Here is a 20,656-nt window from a genome sequence, read left to right on the forward strand (position 1 = left end):
CACTTAACAAAGTTTCACATTTCTGGTGGTCAATTCAGTTGAGAGGGAACATAAAAGTCAAACCTCAAATGAGAGCCCCTGGAGGTGCATGCACAGAGGGAAAGGTTAGAGAGAGAGAGAGAGAGAGAGAGAGAGAGAGAGAGAGAGAGAGAGAGAGAGAGAGAGAGAGAGAGACCTATACACCTGCAGCACCAAGGAGACTGAGATTGCTAAAAGAGGGTAAAGTACACAGGCGATAAAATAAAGTACAGGGACGAGGGTGACACTTTAGTCTACACTTCCACTGATATGACAAAGACATCAAATGAGTAGGAGGTATATTCTGTTTAAAATTTGATCGCATTTCAAGATGTATCTGCACTGAAAAAAATGAATTTTTGGCCCTGTAATTATTACCTCGATTATTTTTGTAAATTTTACAAGAAATTATCATTTCAGTGCTTTTACTTTAAAATATCACCTTTTACTTAATGTGTTACTTGGTATTTGTTTGTAATTATGTATCCTCATTTTTATAAGTAAATTGTAATCATTCACACCAAGTACTATCTACTAAACTACTGTATTGAATGCACTACCTGACACAACAAAGTAAAATGTACTTGGGTAATACGAGTAAAACCTGGCAACCTATAGCGCGTACTCAGGGGGTGACGTCAGAGGAGATTTCGCGCTCCTTTCGTCAACGAGACGACGGAACAGCAGAACCTGAACAAGGACGGCAGCGTTTCACCTGAGGAGAGGAACTTCATGGACGGGAGCCTTTGGGGTAGGTTATATGTTTAATTAATGCTCTACGTTGCTGTTGAGCCTTCGGTCAAGTCGGTGTTTGAGTTGTGAACATTGAAGAGTAGCGAACTGGTCAGTTTAGCGTGCTAGCTAGTTAGGCTATGATGCTAGCTAACTTGGGACAGCATTACAGACATGGCTCACGGCGCTACATTTTGTGGCTGTTTTTGGTGGTTTTGGTTGCGACTTTACAGGGTTCTCCCTTGAAAAGTTGTTGGCCTGGGGACATGGTGCTCGACCGGCTGCGCTCCGTCGACGTGGGGGGGAGGGGGGCTGAATTACTTCGGTTAAGTGAAGCCCACTTCTGCCACACAGGTGCTTTGCTGTGCTGAGTCACGCACACAGCGCGCTTTCTCTCACATCCTCAAGTGTCGCCGAGGTCGACTGAGGGAAATGTGCTAAAAAATATCCCATATGTGGTGGAATTAGTGACTTTAGAGCGAGTCTAATACACTTAACATTATTTTGTCACTATCATATTCTGACATATTTTTACAGTAACTTATATTTCTGTCATCAGTTTTAAACTTGTCTCTTATGTCTCTATCCAATGTGGTGTCCTTGATGATGAAGGCTTTGGGCATGAAACAAGATGCCAGTACTGTGTTGAGTTAGTGTCGCATATCAACATGACCAGGCCTGCTGTGTATTAACGTTATGGTGACTTGGTTATGTGCTGTTTTTTTGTGTGGGGATAAAACATGCTATCGATATGAAGACTTAAGCCAAATTCAGATGTAATGTTGTGTGTTCATGTTTTAACATAATTCTCTATATATTTCACAGGATATTAAACGACATTGACTCAGCAAGTTGACATCAACAGTTGACGCAAGGTAAAATCAACTTAGTACTGTTATAGTTTAACTTGACATATACATTTGAAGTCTTAGAAAAACACCCTGATCCATTTTGAAGGCCGTAGTTTGTGTTGCTGCTCAATAGTACATTATACTGGGAGGACTACTGCATTCATTGTTTTAGCAAGGTGCCTCATCTTGATCATGTTTTTTATTGTCTTTTGTTTCAGATCAATGAGGAGTTCAGAAGAATAACCACAGTTCATCTGGAGTGAACCTTTTTGTCGAAATTCGACAATTGCACTACCAACTTTCTGGAGATACTTGGGACAAAGGGCGGAGTTGCAGGAACCAAGACCCATGCTGGAATCACCCAGCCTGGTAAAGTTTAGATATCATATATTAATATTATATAAAATTGTGTTGGGCTCATATACACTGAGAATAGATACATAATGACGCATTTGAACACATTCAATATTTTTGTTAGTTTCCCCCACTATTGTCCTTTTTTGAGAACACATCAGACTCGATACGTAAAAATGAACATTAGTAAATTTGAATTTCAAAGATGTCATTGAAGAGGACTATGCTCAACATGTCATGAAGATCCTTGTCATCCATGGAAATGCAACACAGAAAGGCTTCACTCCTGACAATCGTGTTCGTCGTCATCGAGGGAAAAGAGGTTCTTGATGACTGTCAAAGTGTGGCAAAGGCTTGCCTTCTGCTCATGGGCTATATCTATGTGTATCTAAGTGTTGTCAAGCAATACCCATTGTTTCAAATTAAAAGTGTTTGTTAAATGACTAAGCGTTTGTGTCCTTAAATTTCTTATTGGCAGCACTGATTTAGAAATGTTTTGTCTGGCAATGACAACCAGATTATATATGTTGGTATTTGTGTCTGTCAGCAGTGACCTCTTTCACCAGTTAACAAGTAAAGCTGCTGCAGTTTAAAAGATGTTTCATGTTTTGTAGAAGCCTTATGTTAAGACAATTTTATTAAATAACAGTAGCCCAGTTTAAAAAATGCAACATTCATATTTGAATAGTTGTGTAGAGTAGTAGTAGATAAAAGATATATTGTGTAAATATTACTTAATATTTCTCAACAGAAAAAGTAAAGAAAAGCTAGTTAAATATACATGAAACACCTAATTGAGTTTTACTGGGGTTTTGTAATTAGATGCAAAGGTAGCCTGAGTAAAGATTACTATAAAAGGCTAAGTACATTTTATGTCTAAGGAAGACATTTGCAAGTAAAAGTTACTTGCAAATTTTGGATAAAAATCAATTCTTACTAGTAAGTAAACTTAACTTGAGAATAACTTGAGTAAAAATTACTCAGAATTTCTGAGTGCAAATTGTTACCTAGCTTTTTTTCAAGTAAATGTCACTTATTTATTTTTTTCAGTGTGCCTAAGATGACGGCCAAAGACAGAATAAAACATTTCCTCAACATACTTTCAGCTAAATCTCTGAAGTGGAATCTGGGATGCTGCTTCAGGAGCTGCTGAAGAAAAAGACTTGTGACAGTAATATGGCAACTTTATTGCTTCATTAGATGGTGAGGAGTGATAAGAAGAATATCCGAGAGAATAAAAACACTTGAAAAATGCACTTGATCATTAAAAAATAAATCCCATTTATCAACAAGTAGAAAATAGTGAAGGCTAGGAATAAAGAACTCGTCCAACTCGTATTCTGTGGATACTGAGATGCAGTGTTTATAGCATTTTGTGTATCCATACATATATATGAAGATATAATTGTCTTGGGTCTTTGCCGTTTTGACTCCTTCATTGAGTGTCAGTTGCAGTCTGTGGCTTGAGTACAAGTTTCTTTCATATTGTGAATGTAATGGTTGAAATGTTGCTGTTTAAATGAACTTAATGCTCACACTGTGTGTACTGATTACTGTTACACCCATTGTCTCTGTTGATATGAAAGCTGAACACTAATCTCATTGATAATCTTGAGTGTGTTGAATTAAACCAACAAAATATAGGTTAATAGTAACATATGACTATAACAAGGCTAAAAACAGATGATAATATCTAATAGAAGCATTAATGGAAGAGCAGAAAATAAACTCTCCTCTAGAGCTACGATTAGACTTTAAACCAACAGATTCACTGAAATAAAGAAGTCTTGGGCATAACCACACACTACAACCCTATTTCTTTTTCTCCCTGCCGTCTCAACATAAACTCGGCGATTCACATCACTTCAACCTATATGTGCCAATCAGCCTAGCCTTCCAGTCCCAGGGCAAAGTAATTGTGTCGCCATGGAAACAGAGGAGAAGGCCTAAATTCTGAGCTGCTGAGAATTCGTCCCATCTCGTCAGACGAGGCTGCTGCCGCCACGTGGTAGATGAACGCTGAAGTCACAACTTATGCATGAGCCAACGACTGTAATGTTCACAACTGACACAACAAGGTTTCCGTCACAATGAACAAACCACAGCCAGAACCCCCCCCCCCCCCCAAAAAAAACCAGATAAATAAAAAACACTCCACACTACAAGGTGTAATTTCTTTTAAGTGTGATACATTATTCAGAGCAAGACATTTCAGCACTGAGACCTGCGCTAGAAATGGAGCTGAGACCAAAACAGGGATTGATGTGAAAGCAAAGTTAAAATTACACCAAAACACGAGAACTACTGAAAGTCACTGAGGAAACACTGTCACGAGGGCTGGAAATGTCTATGAAATGTCTAATAAGAGAAGTACATGCTATGAATAAACTAAAGCTTATCTGGCACAAGCACCTTGAATAGTGAGCCGATGCATACAATTGTTACTGTATATCACGGGAATGCAACACATGGCTACAGTATGCGCCACCGTCGGGTCAGCTGGTCTGATTTGATCAATAAAATTAATTCCACCGCTCCGTTACGTAAACATCGCAGGGAGCGTGCGCTGCTTAATGTTATTTATTCAATATTGACAACTACCAACGTGGTGTTAAGCAAAAATGAGTATCAATATACTGTAAACAAACACGTAAACAAAGAGCATGAAGGCGAGAACAATAGGTCATCTTTAACCAGCTGAAGCACATCAAATCAATACTATAGAGCAGCGAATTGGTGGGCTGAGCTTGTGGCCTGTGAGCTACATAACACCAATACTGCTACTTTCCTTAAATTAGTTCCCCCATCTTTCTACTCTCTTTTCATTTTCCGTCCCTCCATCTCCCCATGTTGTGTCTTTTCTCATCCCTCCATGGCTCCTCTCTGCCCCCTTCTTCTGTCCCTGCAAACACACACCCTACAAACCAAGAGTGATTGATTCATTGAATTTAATGTCATGTGAACTGTTCCCTGTGACCCTGTGTAAAATAAGGCGTTCTCGCTCACAGGCTGCTGCTGTGGATGTCATAGATCATTGCTTCATCTATAGAACCAACATTGATCCTGAATGCCCTCCCTGCCTGACATTACAGATGCATGGTGATGAGCTAACGTGAGGGATGGGGAGCATATCACTGTGCAGAGGGCTGCGTGTCATGAAACAGCTAATGAATCACTGCGATCAAAATCAAAGCTATAGGGAGCCTGAAAGTTACATGGTAATTCAATTAAATTCAATTTATTTTGTACAGCCCAAAATCACAAATTTGCCTCAGAGGGCTATATAATCTGTCCACATACGACATCCTCTGTCCCGGGACCCTCACATCGGTTATGATTGTTAAAGATATTAGCAAACCCTCTGGGTTACCAGAAAAATGGAGGGAATGTCTTGTGCAGAAACTTTAGATGTTGGTCGCAAAACACAGTGACTATGCTATAAGCGGGATATTGCCCATTGAGGTGTGTATTATCAGGAATTAATGGACGAGGAGGAAGCCAGAACCATCTTCTGTGCACCTCGTTGGGCCGTATCCCACAAACACACACACACACACACACACACACATATATATATATATATTTATATATATATATATATATATATGTGGAATCCCTTGAGAACAAGGGATGAAAAAAATGAGTTATAAGGTGTCTGCGCAGCCTCCTGTCTATCCAGAGAAGATGTATTCATCTAATGGGAACATCCTGCACCCTGCTATCAAACCATTCTCTCATCTCTCATACAGCCATCCATGTCATAACCTCCACTCCGCCCTCACTTTCATCAATCTGTTTTGTAATCTCTCTTTTCTACTCTCTCTGTCAGTCCTGTTTGAGTGTTTACCATCTTTAGTCAGCACCCATCAGCCCAGCAGACACCCTGAGTGGTCTGCCTCAACAGGGTACATGATGAAGTATGTAACACTACACTCAAAAAGTCTGCAAGCTAGCTGTAGAAAATGCTACTCAATTTAAAAATGGCATAATCTGCTGTTTTCATCAACAAATCTAATGTATAAGTAGCATCACCACTGGTTTGTTTTCAGTGAACATATAACAGGATCAATCTCCGTGCTTACACTAACACTAAATAGTATAGATTTTACTGAGGTTTTGGAGATTGTATTGGGTAGCAGCAAGGAGAAGCGACCTTGTGTGTAATAATGATTTTACTCTCTGAGAGCAAAAAATAACTTTATTCACAACACAAACAGAACACTTAACCACAATAAAGTAGAGGACATTGTGTTACCATTGTACAGGAAAGCTCAAAAGTGGGAATAGCTTAATGAATAGAGATCAATATGTAGGTGTGGAGAGACACAAAGCTGCTGAGGGCTGTTGGCCTCCACACACACATCCCTCTCCCATGTTGTTAGATCAGGAGGGGGAGAGTAAGAGTGCAATCAAAAAATTAGACCTCAACCACAACCTTTGGAAATGGAGGGAGGTTTTTGTCAGCTGAAATCAGAACACATGTGATTTTTTTCTGCTTGCTACCTGTCAAGTGTGGTTGTATTTGATGGGTGGGGTTAGCTAGTCACCTCAAATCACATTTGATTGGATAACTGTATCAAGATGAGTCGCAAAACATTTGTAAATATATTTAGCAAATAACTAGATAAATGAATAACTAGGAGGGCACTCCCTTCACCGAGACCAATCCGCTCCAAAATGTAATGCGCTCTTCCTTGGCCCACGCTAACCCCTTCCACCAAGTTTCATGAAAATCAGACCCGTAGTTTTTTCATGATCCTGCGGACAAACAGACAAACAAACCAACAAACCGAACCAAAAAACACAACTTCCTTGGTGGAAGTAATTAAAACGGGGACAGGGGATTCATTTGATTGAGTCTTTGAGAATAAATGAGTTCTAGTTGGCTGAGCTTAATCAAACCGTAAACATATAGGTGGCATGTCAGTAAATCTGAATTTTTCTTTGGAACAGTAACAGCTCTTTGGAAGGTACTGACCTTATTGGAAACAAAGAGATTTTACTTTAGAAAATGAGAAGTATTCACCTTTAATGGTCCACAGTTCCATATTGAATTCTATGTGATTCCGGCCTATGACTCCATTTCAAAGCCCCGATAATACATGGTGGTCATTGACTAATCCTTGAAACCTTTCTGTGCATTCACTTTGCCTTAAGTGGAAAATGAAAGCCACAGTGCAAACCAGAGATGTGCCTCACTGATCTCACCAAAATAGTGTGTACTTTCAGCTCAAGGACTAAGAATATCAGGTCACACTTAAAAGCAACAGACACACAAACACACACACACGTCTACCCAATGACACTGCTGTACGGAATCAATCCTCCACGTTGCATTAGAAGACGAATAGAGGAGCCATCGGTCTGTATTAAATAAAAGATAGCTATAATCCCAGGTGAGTTCACCCAGTTTAACCACAGATTTCCGATTCTCTTCTTCACAGCCTTCACAGTATTGTTTTTTTTTTTAATCACACAAAAATAGCTCCAAGTAAAAGAAAGAAAACACTGCATTATGAAGTAGATAATTTCTCCCATCTATTATTCATGCTTCAGAGTTACACTCATGCACATCTCGTGATGGTCCACAGCAGTGTAAGAGAAAACAAGCTAATGTATTTGTGTAACATGCTCCGAGCATCTGATACTGTTGCATAAAGTGAGATGAAATGGATACTGAGGCCTTTTTATAGTCTGCATCTTCGATGATGAAAAAGGAGGCGCGCAGGAGTCCTCGACGGCATATACAAACTTTGACCGTAGCTGAATAATGTATAGGATGTAAGATGTTGTATCTGCACTGAGATGTATTGATGGTACATAATGTTTTAGATGGGAGGGAGAAAGGTTGAAAAGACGGTAAGAATGGAGGTTTGCTTCTTAAAGAATGAATAATAAAAATAGTAATAACAGATAAAACTGTGAAGCATCACTATAACTCTGACTCTTCCTCCAACGCTGGCTTGTCTACAGTGAAGCCTGAACCTGAACCAGTTCTGCTGTATTCACATCAACATCAGTGTAAGTAAGGTTTGTACCAGAGCAGCAAAGTTGCATCTAACTTTCATTCACCATCTGCCTATAGCTCCAGTGCAACCCACCTCTGCTCTTACTGGAATCATGTCTGCAAAGGTATGACAGTAAAAGTTTAAATTTAGGCCAGACAACTCGCTGCCAAGGATTATGGAGCAGAGCACTTAAGGTTGTTCTAAAAATCTATGAGATATTTTCACCTCCGTCACAAAATTAGAAACTGACAGGAAATTTGGATGTGTGTGTGTGTGTGTGTGTGTGTGTTGCATCATTCAGTTTGACGATGCTATGCTGTGTCATCCCTGACAGTCAACCCCACCCTGCGACTTCCTCTCTCTACCTTGAACCCTCCTACACATCAATAATGGGGTAACTTGTCCCACCCTTTCTCTGACAACAGGCCGGCTGCCTTGGAGGGGAAGAATAATGACTCCTTACACAGGCACACAAGGCTGCTCTCAATTAATGCCAACTAAAATACTGCACACCCAATGAGCACAAACACACATTGTAGACTGTCAACATGGAGAGGAAGGACGGGGTCAGATGAGGAAACATCACACTGTGGACATGTATTAAAGGAGACATCTACAGAGGGTCAAGACATAAAGAAAGTAGTAGGAAGAGAGTGAGAGAGACATTCAGTAGTGCGGAGCAGGAGAGAGATTTATCTGTATCTGTGTGTCCACTGTGGTCCCATGCCACAAAAAACAGCCTCACCAAGCATGCATTAGTAGCAGTTTGGCATGATTTTACATCATAAACCGTTGGTTGCTTTCCCAAAAGCTACATCACTCATAAACACACACACACACACACACACACACACACACACACACACACACACACACACACACACACACAAACACAGGTACGAAAACAAGCACACACGCACAAGTACGCATGAGTTGACCGGTGGCGAGAGTGGGCCAAACGCAGTTCTCAGCTCGATGGCAATCCCAGAGTTAGTAAGGGTTTTTAGGTCCAAGCAGCTTACCCAATCATTTATCAGATTAATACTTTTCACGAGAATAAACCTGTCATAGAGAGAGACATATGGAATGTGTTAAAACTGTGCTCATCTGAAAATCAAAGATATATTGCATAACTAAAGGTCACACTGTGTGTGAGTGTGTGTTTGTGTGTTTATAGTGCATGTGTTTGAGTGTACGCGTGTGAGTAATAGTGCTGTAGCTTGTGTAAATGTTAAATCTGGAGAAAACAAAAATGTGTTTGGACTTCTCTCACATTCATTCTCCCTTGAAATCACAGTGCTTGTACTTTAGTCAATATCATCACAGCTTATTTTTAATGCAGGATAATAAAATATGATTGCTGCAGGAATACAAAAAAAACCCAAAACAATGGATTTGGTATTATTTTAAATGAATGGATCCAATTAATAAAAAAGTGAGTTTCTTCGACACTCTTTGTCTCCATAGAGATAGCACAAAGACTACAAACAAAAATTACAGTTTCTGATAATCAAATAATCATTCGTCCTATTTTAAGACCAAATGCCAAATATTTGCTGGTTCCAGCTTCTGAAATTGAAGGATTTATTGAATAAGCGAAGAAAATTATCCCCAGATTGATCGACAATCATTAGTTGCAGCCTTATTATCCTGAACTCCTCCTCTGTGTGTACATGTTAAGTTGGTGGCATCCGGTGGTGAGTGAGCCTTACGTTGGAGTCGAGCAGATCCATGCTGTCCAGGCTCTTGCTGCGGTGAATGCGACCTTTGATGCGACGCAGGGAAGGTTTACCCTGGCTCATGGGCAACGAGAGGGTGGAGGTGGCAGGCATTGCGCCCCCGGTAGCACCTGTATGCCCATCTGAACACCCGGGAGCACCTGTGGGGGATGTGTCTTCATCTTGGGGGGTCACCCTGCAACAGAACAGACAGAGAAACAAAGAGGACATTAGAAATGATGCAGGCACAAAAATGCACTGCCATTTACGGCCTCAGTCACAATGCCGTGACAAAAGTGGCCCAAAGAAATCAGTCAATGAAGATTCAAGTGCATGTAGGTGTACTGTGTGCCACCTGAATGCACCTGTTTCATTTCAATCAAGCTTTGGCTGATTGTACAAACACATCTGAGATGTCTGTGTATGGCCTCAGCTCTTGAATGCTCCTGATGTTGTATCGCTTGTGGGCTCAACAACTTGACGTGACCACATCTATTAAATACCACATGATTTGCAATGATCATGTTTTATCAAAATAACTGCTAGAAGGCACTGCTGCGTATATGAGGGAAAACATAAAGATGCCTGGAGGATCTAAGTGACGTAACTTTCCTCTTGCTGTCTTCACTTTTTAAAGGACATCCTCTCCTGTTGGCTGTAGTTGCATTCCAGCATGTGTGAATAATTGGGTTGAATGTCAGCGGGTAGCTTGCAGACGGAGAGGTATAAAGTTTCCACTTGTCTTCTATTATTAAGCCACAATGAAGCTGCTTTGCTTCTTACGTGCACGGCTGCAAAGGGAGGGAATTTCCAAGGTAACTTAAGGTGAATTGCTCAGGAAAACAACACTCACTAATTATGACAATTTTCAACCTCATGCCTTGAAGGTGCAAGATCCGAGATTGGGATTGCCTCTCATCGCCTATCAACATGGCAACGGGTAGCTGGTGGCTCACAACCAACGGTGCTAAAAGCGCTAACAGTGCAAACTGTGGTGAAAGTGCTGACAGAGCTAAGCTTCCGCGATGGCGCTGTCGGTCAGGACAGCATCAGCTGTAACCGCCGTATGAAAGCCGCGCAGAGCAGCTGCCATGACGCTCACATGCAATCTCGGATGAATCTCGGATAACAGCACACACAGAGGAAGAGTGACTCCATTATCTGCTCAATTAGACATTACTTCACTATATCTTTACATAGCTTACAGAGCTTACAGTTGTTTACTGCTACATTAAGGTTAATAATGTGACAGCTCCTGTAACATTCTATTCTCCTATTTCAAAGTTCCTCAAAAGGGGAAATGGTTTGAGATGGAAGTTTATAATGATACACACACACATGTGGTTTAAGGACAGCGAGGGCTAGCAGACAGAAACATGTACTGAATGTCGATTGTGCAAAATCATCTTCTACAACAAACTCAATGTAGCTACATTGGTCAATCAACAGGAAATTAAGAGGAAACGTATTTTGATAATCAATTTATCTTTTAGATCACTTTTCAAGAAAACATTCTAAACATTTGCGAGTGTCAGCTACTTAACTCTTTTCTCTCTTTTACATGATCATAAATCATGTAGTTTGGCCTACGATAAAATAGGTTTAGCCAATCAAGCAACAAGCAATATGGCAATGTAACAACATTGGCAGATCACCTCACTGTTTACGACTGGCAGCAGCTGGTGACCTTTGGTTAAGTCCATAAAACTCAGATATTGGCACTTCAGACCAAGTTAGCAGTAAAATGAGAAGACACGTTCTTATAAATGGGTGCTACTTAGAAGTCTATAAAGGTGCACAGGTGCTGGCAATGGGTCTGGCCCAGTCTCTCCAGTGTCCACTGACACATCGTCTGCTATAATAGGCATGACTGACATCAGAGTGGCTCGTCTTAAGGGCTTGCATTTTCAAAAGATATTAATTAATATAGGCTCATTTTCTTGCCGTTAATTTTGTGACGTGCTGTTTGTTAAACAGCCTTAATGTTTAGTTATCGGTAGAAGTTTATGTGTTCAGTCGTGTGTTCTGATGTGTGTGTCCGTGACTGAGTGAGTGTGCGCCTCTGTTTTTGTCCACGGCTAATTTCGCATTCTGCTGCAGCGAACCGAACAATATTTTGGGTGGCCAGTTATGGCTGCCTGCTAAAAGACCAACCTCTTGTGGTCGCGGTGACTCACACTTTCGAAGTACACCTTTTGTTGCCTTGTATTATTTTGCCATTGACTGCCTGCTTAGTCCTCACTCACCTCTCTTCATTCAATCATACAATACATCAGTGGTCATTGCAGACACTGAGACCTGCACCTTTCTAGTTTCATATTGTTCCAAACAATAGTGCTGACAACTCTCAGCTACATTCCAAGATTACTTAATGGTCCCTAATATGCAATTAGAGCCATTCAATCCCTGTCCTCTACGTGACCTGTGCACAGTGTCCACACACGTGTGTATTTACTAACTGCCAGGACACAAACTGAATCACTATAATCCCAGTGTTGCTTTTACAAGGAGATTCCATGCACACACCTAGCAGCAGCTTATGGAGCTCTGTGGGTTTTAACTCCGTTTCTAAGAATGAGGAGTGCTGACATGGACTGTATCTGTGTGACCCAAGGAGGCCACTTTACAACCTGTCGCCCAATCACTAATCCTGTTCTAATAGATAACATCATTAAAGAGAAACAGGACAACGGGGAGACAAAGAAACATGGGCGATTTGGCTCAAGGATTGTAAACATCAGAGCTTCCTTTACACTGTATATTTTACTATGAAAGTTCCTGACAATGAGTACAAATGGGATATAATCTCAGTGAACAGAATCACATGACAAGATTTTAAACAATGTGTACCATTCTTATAATATTACAGCAAAGAGTAACTGATCCAATCAATTTAAAAGAAGCAAAGCTGCATTGTAAACAAGTGTGTTTACTTCTGGCAGATGCCCATAGTGCTATTTTTGACTTGACTTGATAAGATGGCATTTCTTAAATTACTGTCCTTCTCTCTCCTCTTTATTTATAATTTAGATACAACACAGACTTGCAATATAAGTTATATATGAATAGAAAGACAGCAACACTTTAGTTTTAATGAGGTACAGTTTGATCCACCAGCAGTTTAAACATCAGGGATCAAATAATACAGAACACCAGAAGTATGACTGCTCACTTGCTGCTGATTTATCATCCGTGATGCTACAGTATTTTTGGGAAAATATATTGAGCCATGCAAGCCATTGGATCAGACACAGTCTGGCTGTCTGTGCAGACAGAAGTTAGTTTCACTTTTCACTGCCTCTGGAGAAATGTGGAGAAACTCACAAACAGGCTGGAGTGCACAATGTGTCCCCAAAGTGACCCCTTCAGTGCAAACATTGTGCAGCACAGAGAGAGATATAATAAGGAACATTAGGCATTGACTACAGTGAGTCGGTGAAGTTCATGAATATTACATGAGACTTCAGCCCAAAATAGAGAATCTCCCTCCTGCCCTGGATTTAAGAGGTCATTAGCAAAGCTTTACAGTTTAGCTCATCTCAGCAACGTGTAAATGTTAGAGCCTAATTGGAGAACAATAATTAATTGAGTCATTAATTAATTAATCAGCAGACAAGTGTTCTTCAGTTTTAATATTGTTAGATATAAAAGCACAATTAAATAAATGAATACCAAACCAGAATTTCCACCTCGCAGTTGTATGTTTTCCCCATTAATGTCTGTCCAAAATTCATAATTTTATCCTATTAGACTTTTGCGTGAAATTTGTGTGAAATTGTCACAATAAGCATATCAATTCTTGAGGAATGGCCAAAAATGAGTTTGACAAAATCTAAACAGTTCATCCTAGAGTCCAGTTGGACGTTTAATGTCAAATTTGAAGAAATTCCCTCCAGGCGTTCCTGAGATATCACGTTCACAAGAATGGTCACACAGACAACGCGATAACATAATGCCTGGCTATCACCGGCGCCGAGGCATGAAAATAATAATGAATGAAAAAAAGGCAGTTGTTGCAGCACTACAGCCTAACACATCTTCCTAACTGGACACGATGGGAACTGGAAAAATTCAGATTGTTTTTCACAATGAAGCTATCCTAACCTGCTCCGTGCTCCAGCGAACAGGCTAAGCGGCATGACGCTCGTTCGAATAACCGCTCGCCCGTGCTCTGTTTTTGCGAAGTTTTGCACACTTGCTCCACCTCCAAGTTATTGTCATTGGTCAACATCATCGTTGACAGTAACTGACAGTTAACCAACATCACTCTCGATGTAAAAGAGATTGACAGCACTCGTAGTATATCGGGAGAACTTTTCACGCTCTATTTGCCGGAGTTTGGCCGCTCGCTGCATCAACATCAGAACATCATTAAAATATTATGAAAGTTCAGTTTGGGCTTTTGAAACAGCAAAAGCGTACGCCAAAACTGATATCGATTTTTCTACTTGGGTCTTTCTCTCAAATAATATTTTGCTGCTGCGCCTTTCCACAGCGGTATATAGCTCTCTTGCCCGTTTCTCCAAACTGATGGCCGAACGCTGTTGATTGTAATACACTAACTATGTTAAGTACCCCATACAACCCCCAGATATGATTATTTTGGCAAAATACAATTTTTAAAGTTAAGAACTAACCTTCATGTTCATATTTCCTATTCTATACTCTATACAGTGTGTATAAATGACATGTGAACAGATTTAAACAAACAGAAAGGCCAGTTATATTTAACATTTGTGCGCAAATTTATATTTAAACCAGTGACAGACTTTTTGTGAGCTCGTAGACACCAGTTGAACTAGCCTGCTCTATGGGTATCAAAGGGGGTGGGGTAGACGTTGAGGGGCTACCAGGGTACTGCCTCCTGTTACCTCGGAGTTAATATGTTATGACAGATCTTCAGATGGAGAGCACTTTGCAGAACAACTGGTTCCGCTCAGTGAGGATTACAGGGACAACAGCAGGTGTGTCTCAGCGCCACGGTGACACTTCAACCTTAGCGGCAATGCTTCCAGTCACACACACACACAGACACACATACAGAGACATGATCCCAGCACAGAGGTCCTGTCCTCCTCTGCCCAGGTGGCTCTAACTAGAGAAGAGTGACATACTTCTCCAACAGCTTATCACGTATAATAACAATGGACAGGGCTCTGACCAAAATGTTAAACAGAGCTCTGACAGGACACCTTTTGATCCTGGGGTTTACCTTCGCACATATCTTCCAGTTCATCGAGCAACGATGGTGCATCCAAAATAGCTCCACTGACTTTTCCTCTTTCCTTTTATACTCTCAGACCTTTTCAAAGAAGCTTTTATGGTGCCAGTATATGGAAGTATTTAGTTTTACTTTCCATATAAACTCACTCACTAACTTCAGTGCCTATATTGCACAGGTGGGAAAAATAAAGTCAGAGCAATAAGGAAAGAAAGGAGTCGGGCGAACAAAGCATGAAGGAGCATGGGGCTGAGAGGCAGAGGGGGAAGAAAAGGGGCCCGGAGACAAACAGAGAAAGACCATGACGCAAAGGGACAAAGGACAGAGGGACACTGTCAGCGTATGGCTCAGAGGTCGTCAGCTGGAAGTAATGGCAGCCGATGAACATGCATCATTCTGCTCACGGGTCCCCCTCCTACTTCAGGGGACAAGTGGTGAGAAGAGGTGCCTGACACATCCTACTTTATCAAGATAACCTCACTGACCCTCCCTAACAGAAGAATGAAACCAATGACTAATATGCTGTCGAGCTAATAACATCCTTGAAAAAAAAATCTAAGAAATGGGAAAGAAAAGAAAACAAGAAAACATATCAAAGCTTTTATTTACTAGTTGGAGTCTGTAAGCTCTTTGAAAACCACCTGGGCAGCGAGGACTCTGAGTAGGCCAGACAGGCCTGACAGATGGCCAGACCAGATTAGGCATATAGACATGTATCAAACAAGGCGGGACGACGCTCATGTCCGAGTGCCCTCTGACCCCTGTGGAGAGGAGGGTAACAGGCAGGTCGATGGCTGGTTTCAAAAAGCAAGGCTGCTCTCATATGTGCTTAACAGACGTCAATAGAAACAAAAACTCCACTTTATGGCACATTAAAGCTCAATGTGTGAGCAGCAGAGATCTGCTGTGAAGACAAGTTGGGCTAAAATAAGGAGAGTAGCCTGAGATGCTGCCTTAGCGATACCACATACACCATCCCACCAGACTTAGTAGCATGTTTTACACATTTCGCTTACAGATAACAGTTCATTACCAGGACCGGCAAGTCCTAAGAGATACATAAACACACACACAGGAAGAGGTGTCAGTACAGTAATGGCTCCATTTATTTCTTGAAAATGGTCACTTAAAGTATCGGCCACTTTTTAAGTTCTAGACAGTCTCTACTACACTACAGTATAATGCTAATTATGTAACATTGGAAAATATCAATGTGGCCACATTCTTAAAGGGAAAGATTTGAAGAGAATAGATTGAGATCTCTGTCAGACAAAAGTGGATCCCCTCTGCTGTGTCCTTCTGTATTTGTGGGACGGCAGTGATGGATTCCATCTTGTCAGCCCCCTGTGAGCCATCGTGACAGTCGAGAGTCACCAGAGGCCGGGAACGTGTGACTCACAGATTCTAAAAGTCGTTGCTGCTCGCCGTCTGACTCTGACTTGAGACGATGAGTCTCTCATAGGCCTCTGCAAACATCGCTGCCGCCAACGCGCTCTTTAAGGAGTCATTACCAGACCCTTAGTTACATTACATGAATCCAGACCTGCACTGTGTAAGAGAGCTGCAGTCGGACTGAAAGAGGACGTGGCTGCAGGGTCACGTTCGCACTAAGCCATAACAGAAAGGTACAGATAGGTCCGTGTGGTTCGTACCTTATCAACCAAATATGGCTCAATACCATTTCAAATATTTCAATACAATACATTAGAGTCTTGGTTTATGTCAAACTTGTATTTTTCATACCATTGTAAAAAAATGAATCTTACCAAGCAATTGCTGCCAACTTTCTATACTTGCCAGGTTTCTTCAGTAATTAACAAGTGTAAAGGTTCAATACCCCGCTCTGCAGTAGTTATGAGTCTGATACTGTTTAAGTACAGTCTATATCTTGGCACATATATTGAAAAATGCAATATGCACCCAAAAGGCTTTGGCGAGGTGTGTTTGGCAACCTCTCTATTATGGCTGCTGTTGTTGTTGATGTTGTTGTTGTTTTAAGTCTGCTTAATAATGCTGGCTACCATGGTGATGTTTATTCATATCGTTTGGAAATGTCTCTGAAAAGACATTTTGTGACGTCATGCACAAGAGTCTGTCTATTAAATATGAGCAATATTGACACAGAATTTTGTTTGTTGTAGATAACTTACTGATTGCAAATGACTAGATTTTAACATAGATAACTTACTTTAGTCTAGGACTGTTAGATAGGGTGCATATGACAGATGCCTATCTTTATGACAATTCATCTCCCGCTATATAAATCTGTCTCTTTAGCATTCAAAGTGTCAAACACAAAGCCCACAGAGTCTCACACGTCTTAGCCACTAGCTCCATATGCTATATTCTTATAGTATGGACGAATAATGACACTATTTGCACAATGCAAAAAAAAGCATAAAAAAGACAATATGGCAGGAAATAAGCAGTAAGATATAAAATGCCAGCAGTCGAAAAGTACTCTGTGCAACATTTTGCCACAGAGTATCACTACAGGCTCAAACCCCATAGATAAAAAAATACACAGACATACTCGCACTGGCACAGACACCCACAAATCTGCACTCACACACACACACACACACACACACACAAATAAACATTCACACCAACAAACACATGAACACACACCCAGAGGATGCTCGGAGAGCGGGTGGGGGTGAGCCACGAGTCAATAAACCCCGTGTAATCTGTTCCCTTTAGTGGCATAAACCATCTGAGAGGAGATTACAACCGTTCTGCCAAAGTAAGAACATGCGAGTTCCTAATGGACAGAAACACTGAATACAAAAACACACACAAACTCGTGCGGGTGCACCTTCGCATATACTGTGGAAAGTGTAGTGTGTTCAAAGACTCTCATGAAGTCAGGACTTGTGTTTATAAGATCAGACTTTATGACTTTGATACAAAAAGGCTTTTTTTTTTTACTTCAGGGGGAGCGAGACAGCGAGATACTGAGAGTAAAGGAGAGAAATACTGTATTTCTGCATGTTTCTCAGAAAAGTACTGATTATCATGACAGGCCCATCCTGGACTTGGGCTCCTGCTGAGGTAACTAATGCACGGCATTGTCAGTTTGTGTGAGATTACGCATCATGGCCTCCATGAGTTGAACTGGAAGAGTGGAGGGGGTCGGACAGGAGTCGTTGAATGTGTGTGTTCCTCCGAAGAGCTGGGAGGGAGGACGTGTGGACAGGAAAATCGGAGGGCAGAAGGGCTGCTGCATGTGTGTGTGTGTGTTGGGGGAAGGAGGGACGCTGACTTTATGCATCATTAAGCAGGTGGACTGAGAACACCAGGCGGAGCTGCCACTGTGGACTGTCACCAGGAGCAGAGCAGACATCTGGCACACAATACAGGACGATACACCCACGTTAGGAAGAGCTGCGACCAGTTTAAACACACGTCATCAGGCTAATTATTATTTATGGGTCATCTCGAACTAATTAGTGTTGTGGTTATTACAGACCACTGTGTGTTTTGTATCATAACAATGTGCTTTATGCAGTGTGATGGAGTCATATACTTTAGAGCCTTCTGTTTGTATTTACTAAATGCTTCATTTTTATGTTTAAATTATATCCAGAATTAAACAATAATGGCATTATTACAGCTAAACACCTTAATCAATTAATCTGACATGGCGGACAAGTAATCTGTGGCGGATTTATGATAAATAAAAACCCCCACACTAGCCACTGATCGCTGCAGTCTGCACAGCCAGTCTTATTCACTGCTCCTCCAATACACTGGATAACAACAAATTTGGTCTCAGAGTGCATGTTTTTACCAGAGCCGGTCCGATTTATTTGACGCTGACCCTGATCAGGTTACCTGATGAAGGTTTTTTTGTTCTGTAGAATATGGTGCAGAAAAAGATGCTTGGGTAATTTAAGAAATTGTGTCGTCATATAGTGTGTCCAGCAGAGCGCACTTCTAGGGCCCTGTGAAACCTGTTTCATTTTATTCCGTTTAAATTTTTCTTAATTCTGTGTTTTAAGATTTCGGCACATTTTCGTCAGAAGAAAGTGTCTGATGATGTGGTGGATGAAGAAAAAAAAAAAAAGAAATCATAAAAAAATATTTTTAATTGATTATAATAAATATCACTGAATTTAATGTAACACAACATTGCACAATTTTTTTAATCCAAGAAAGTGATTCAATCCAACAAAACGTTACATCCTTGTGTGGAATAAAGTGCGTAATAAACCCCCCACAGGCACACTGTACGTTGGTTCAGGGGGCACATGTAGGGATTCAATTATTCATTATCTATATTTATTGTAACACAGAACTAATGATTAATCGTACTGATGAATAATATCAACTTTGTTGTTTCTTCTTATTGACCCAATAAGAAGAAACAACTTGTTGTGTTCTTTTTATTTACTTACATAATGTGAACTCTGTTACGTCATGCAAACAAACCACCGATCAGCAGTGCACTCAAGGTCAGATTGGAGACGTAAACAGATAAAAGATGGTTAGTACCTGCTTTCTTTCTATGTGCGTTGCTCACGGCCAATTAGGAAATTCCAATAGAAAACTGCAATCAAATAGATTTTGTCGCTGACACTCGTGTCTCATTCAGTTAGGACACGGTCTAATATCTACACACAGCATCCCAATACACTAGACATGACTGTGTTTAACATATATGCTAAGATTCAAATTAGACGCCACGGGGTAGCCTACTGTAGCTACTACAACGAGCCTGCAAGACTCATCTCTGTTTCACTGCCACTTTTGCTGTTTGTGCGAGTTCAGTTTCTATGGTAAGTTAAGGGGAGTATATTTGTATAGCACATTTCACTATCAGGCATGATGGGAAATAAGGGTTTTCCCTTTCGCTACACTACTCTGAGCGGTGGCAGAGTGCGTATCACGGCTGAGCAGACGGTGGTGCGGAGTCAGACGTTGTCTTCGCGGTTGCTAACTGGTTTGTGAAATACATTGCTGAATTGAAAGTTTATAAACAATGACCTCATCATTGATCATCTAATAAAATCCTGTCCCAAACACTCTGGGTCACTGCTACACTACACGTTCAAAAACGGTGTCAGAGCAGAATTAGAAAAAAAGCCACTCTCTGAATGAGCTCCCTAAATACACAAGATTACCAAGATTGTTGTTTTTCACATTATTTGAATTCAACTAGCATTGCCTCAGGAACATTATAGCAATGCAAATGGTAAACGTAGTTGGATGTAAATGCTAAAGTTACTGCAGATGATCTGCAAAAGTACCTGTGTGGTGACTAATTACACCTTGAAAGCAGCTGGTCAGGATAAGCACTTAACACATTCTAGCTTTATTGAGCTTAGAAATACAGCAGAGGTGGTTATCAAGTTTATGTATAGAAACCACTAATTGTCATTGGGCATGCATCAATACCCATAAATAAAAGGCTAAATACTCAAACATGTTACATTTCAAATGCATCCTCATGCACTTTAGTGTTTGTTGCATTGTGGATGCAATAAACTGTTCTTTAAACATGATGGATGGATGGGAGTAGATTTTTAATCATGGGGTTCGAGTCTTGGAAGATCATTATCTCATCTGGCACGCATTCTCCTCCTCTATATTAAGTGATGTCTCCATTATGTCTCCTTGTTTGGTTAAAGAAACAACTACTCCGTCTCCCTTTGTGTTTTTTGTATCGATAAAAACATTACCAGAGTGAGTCCTAAATCACTCTTTGCTTCACCTCAAGCATTTATTTATGCATCACCTCCTTCATCATGA

The 20,656-nt window shown here is 40.7% G+C and overlaps 1 long non-coding RNA gene across 1 annotated transcript; it reads left to right on the forward strand.

Moving 5' to 3' along the window:
• Positions 1 to 650: 650 nt before the first annotated feature.
• On the forward strand, positions 651 to 2,402 carry LOC142970021 (uncharacterized). The gene is made up of 3 exons (XR_012959154.1): positions 651 to 769; positions 1,576 to 1,625; positions 1,820 to 2,402. It is a non-coding gene; the product is annotated as an uncharacterized LOC142970021 (long non-coding RNA).
• Positions 2,403 to 20,656: the final 18,254 nt, after the last annotated feature.

This window comes from Anarhichas minor, unplaced genomic scaffold (assembly GCF_050575085.1).
Source record: "Anarhichas minor isolate MPS153535 unplaced genomic scaffold, ASM5057508v1 ptg000042l, whole genome shotgun sequence".
NCBI classification, from domain to species: domain Eukaryota; kingdom Metazoa; phylum Chordata; class Actinopteri; order Perciformes; family Anarhichadidae; genus Anarhichas; species Anarhichas minor.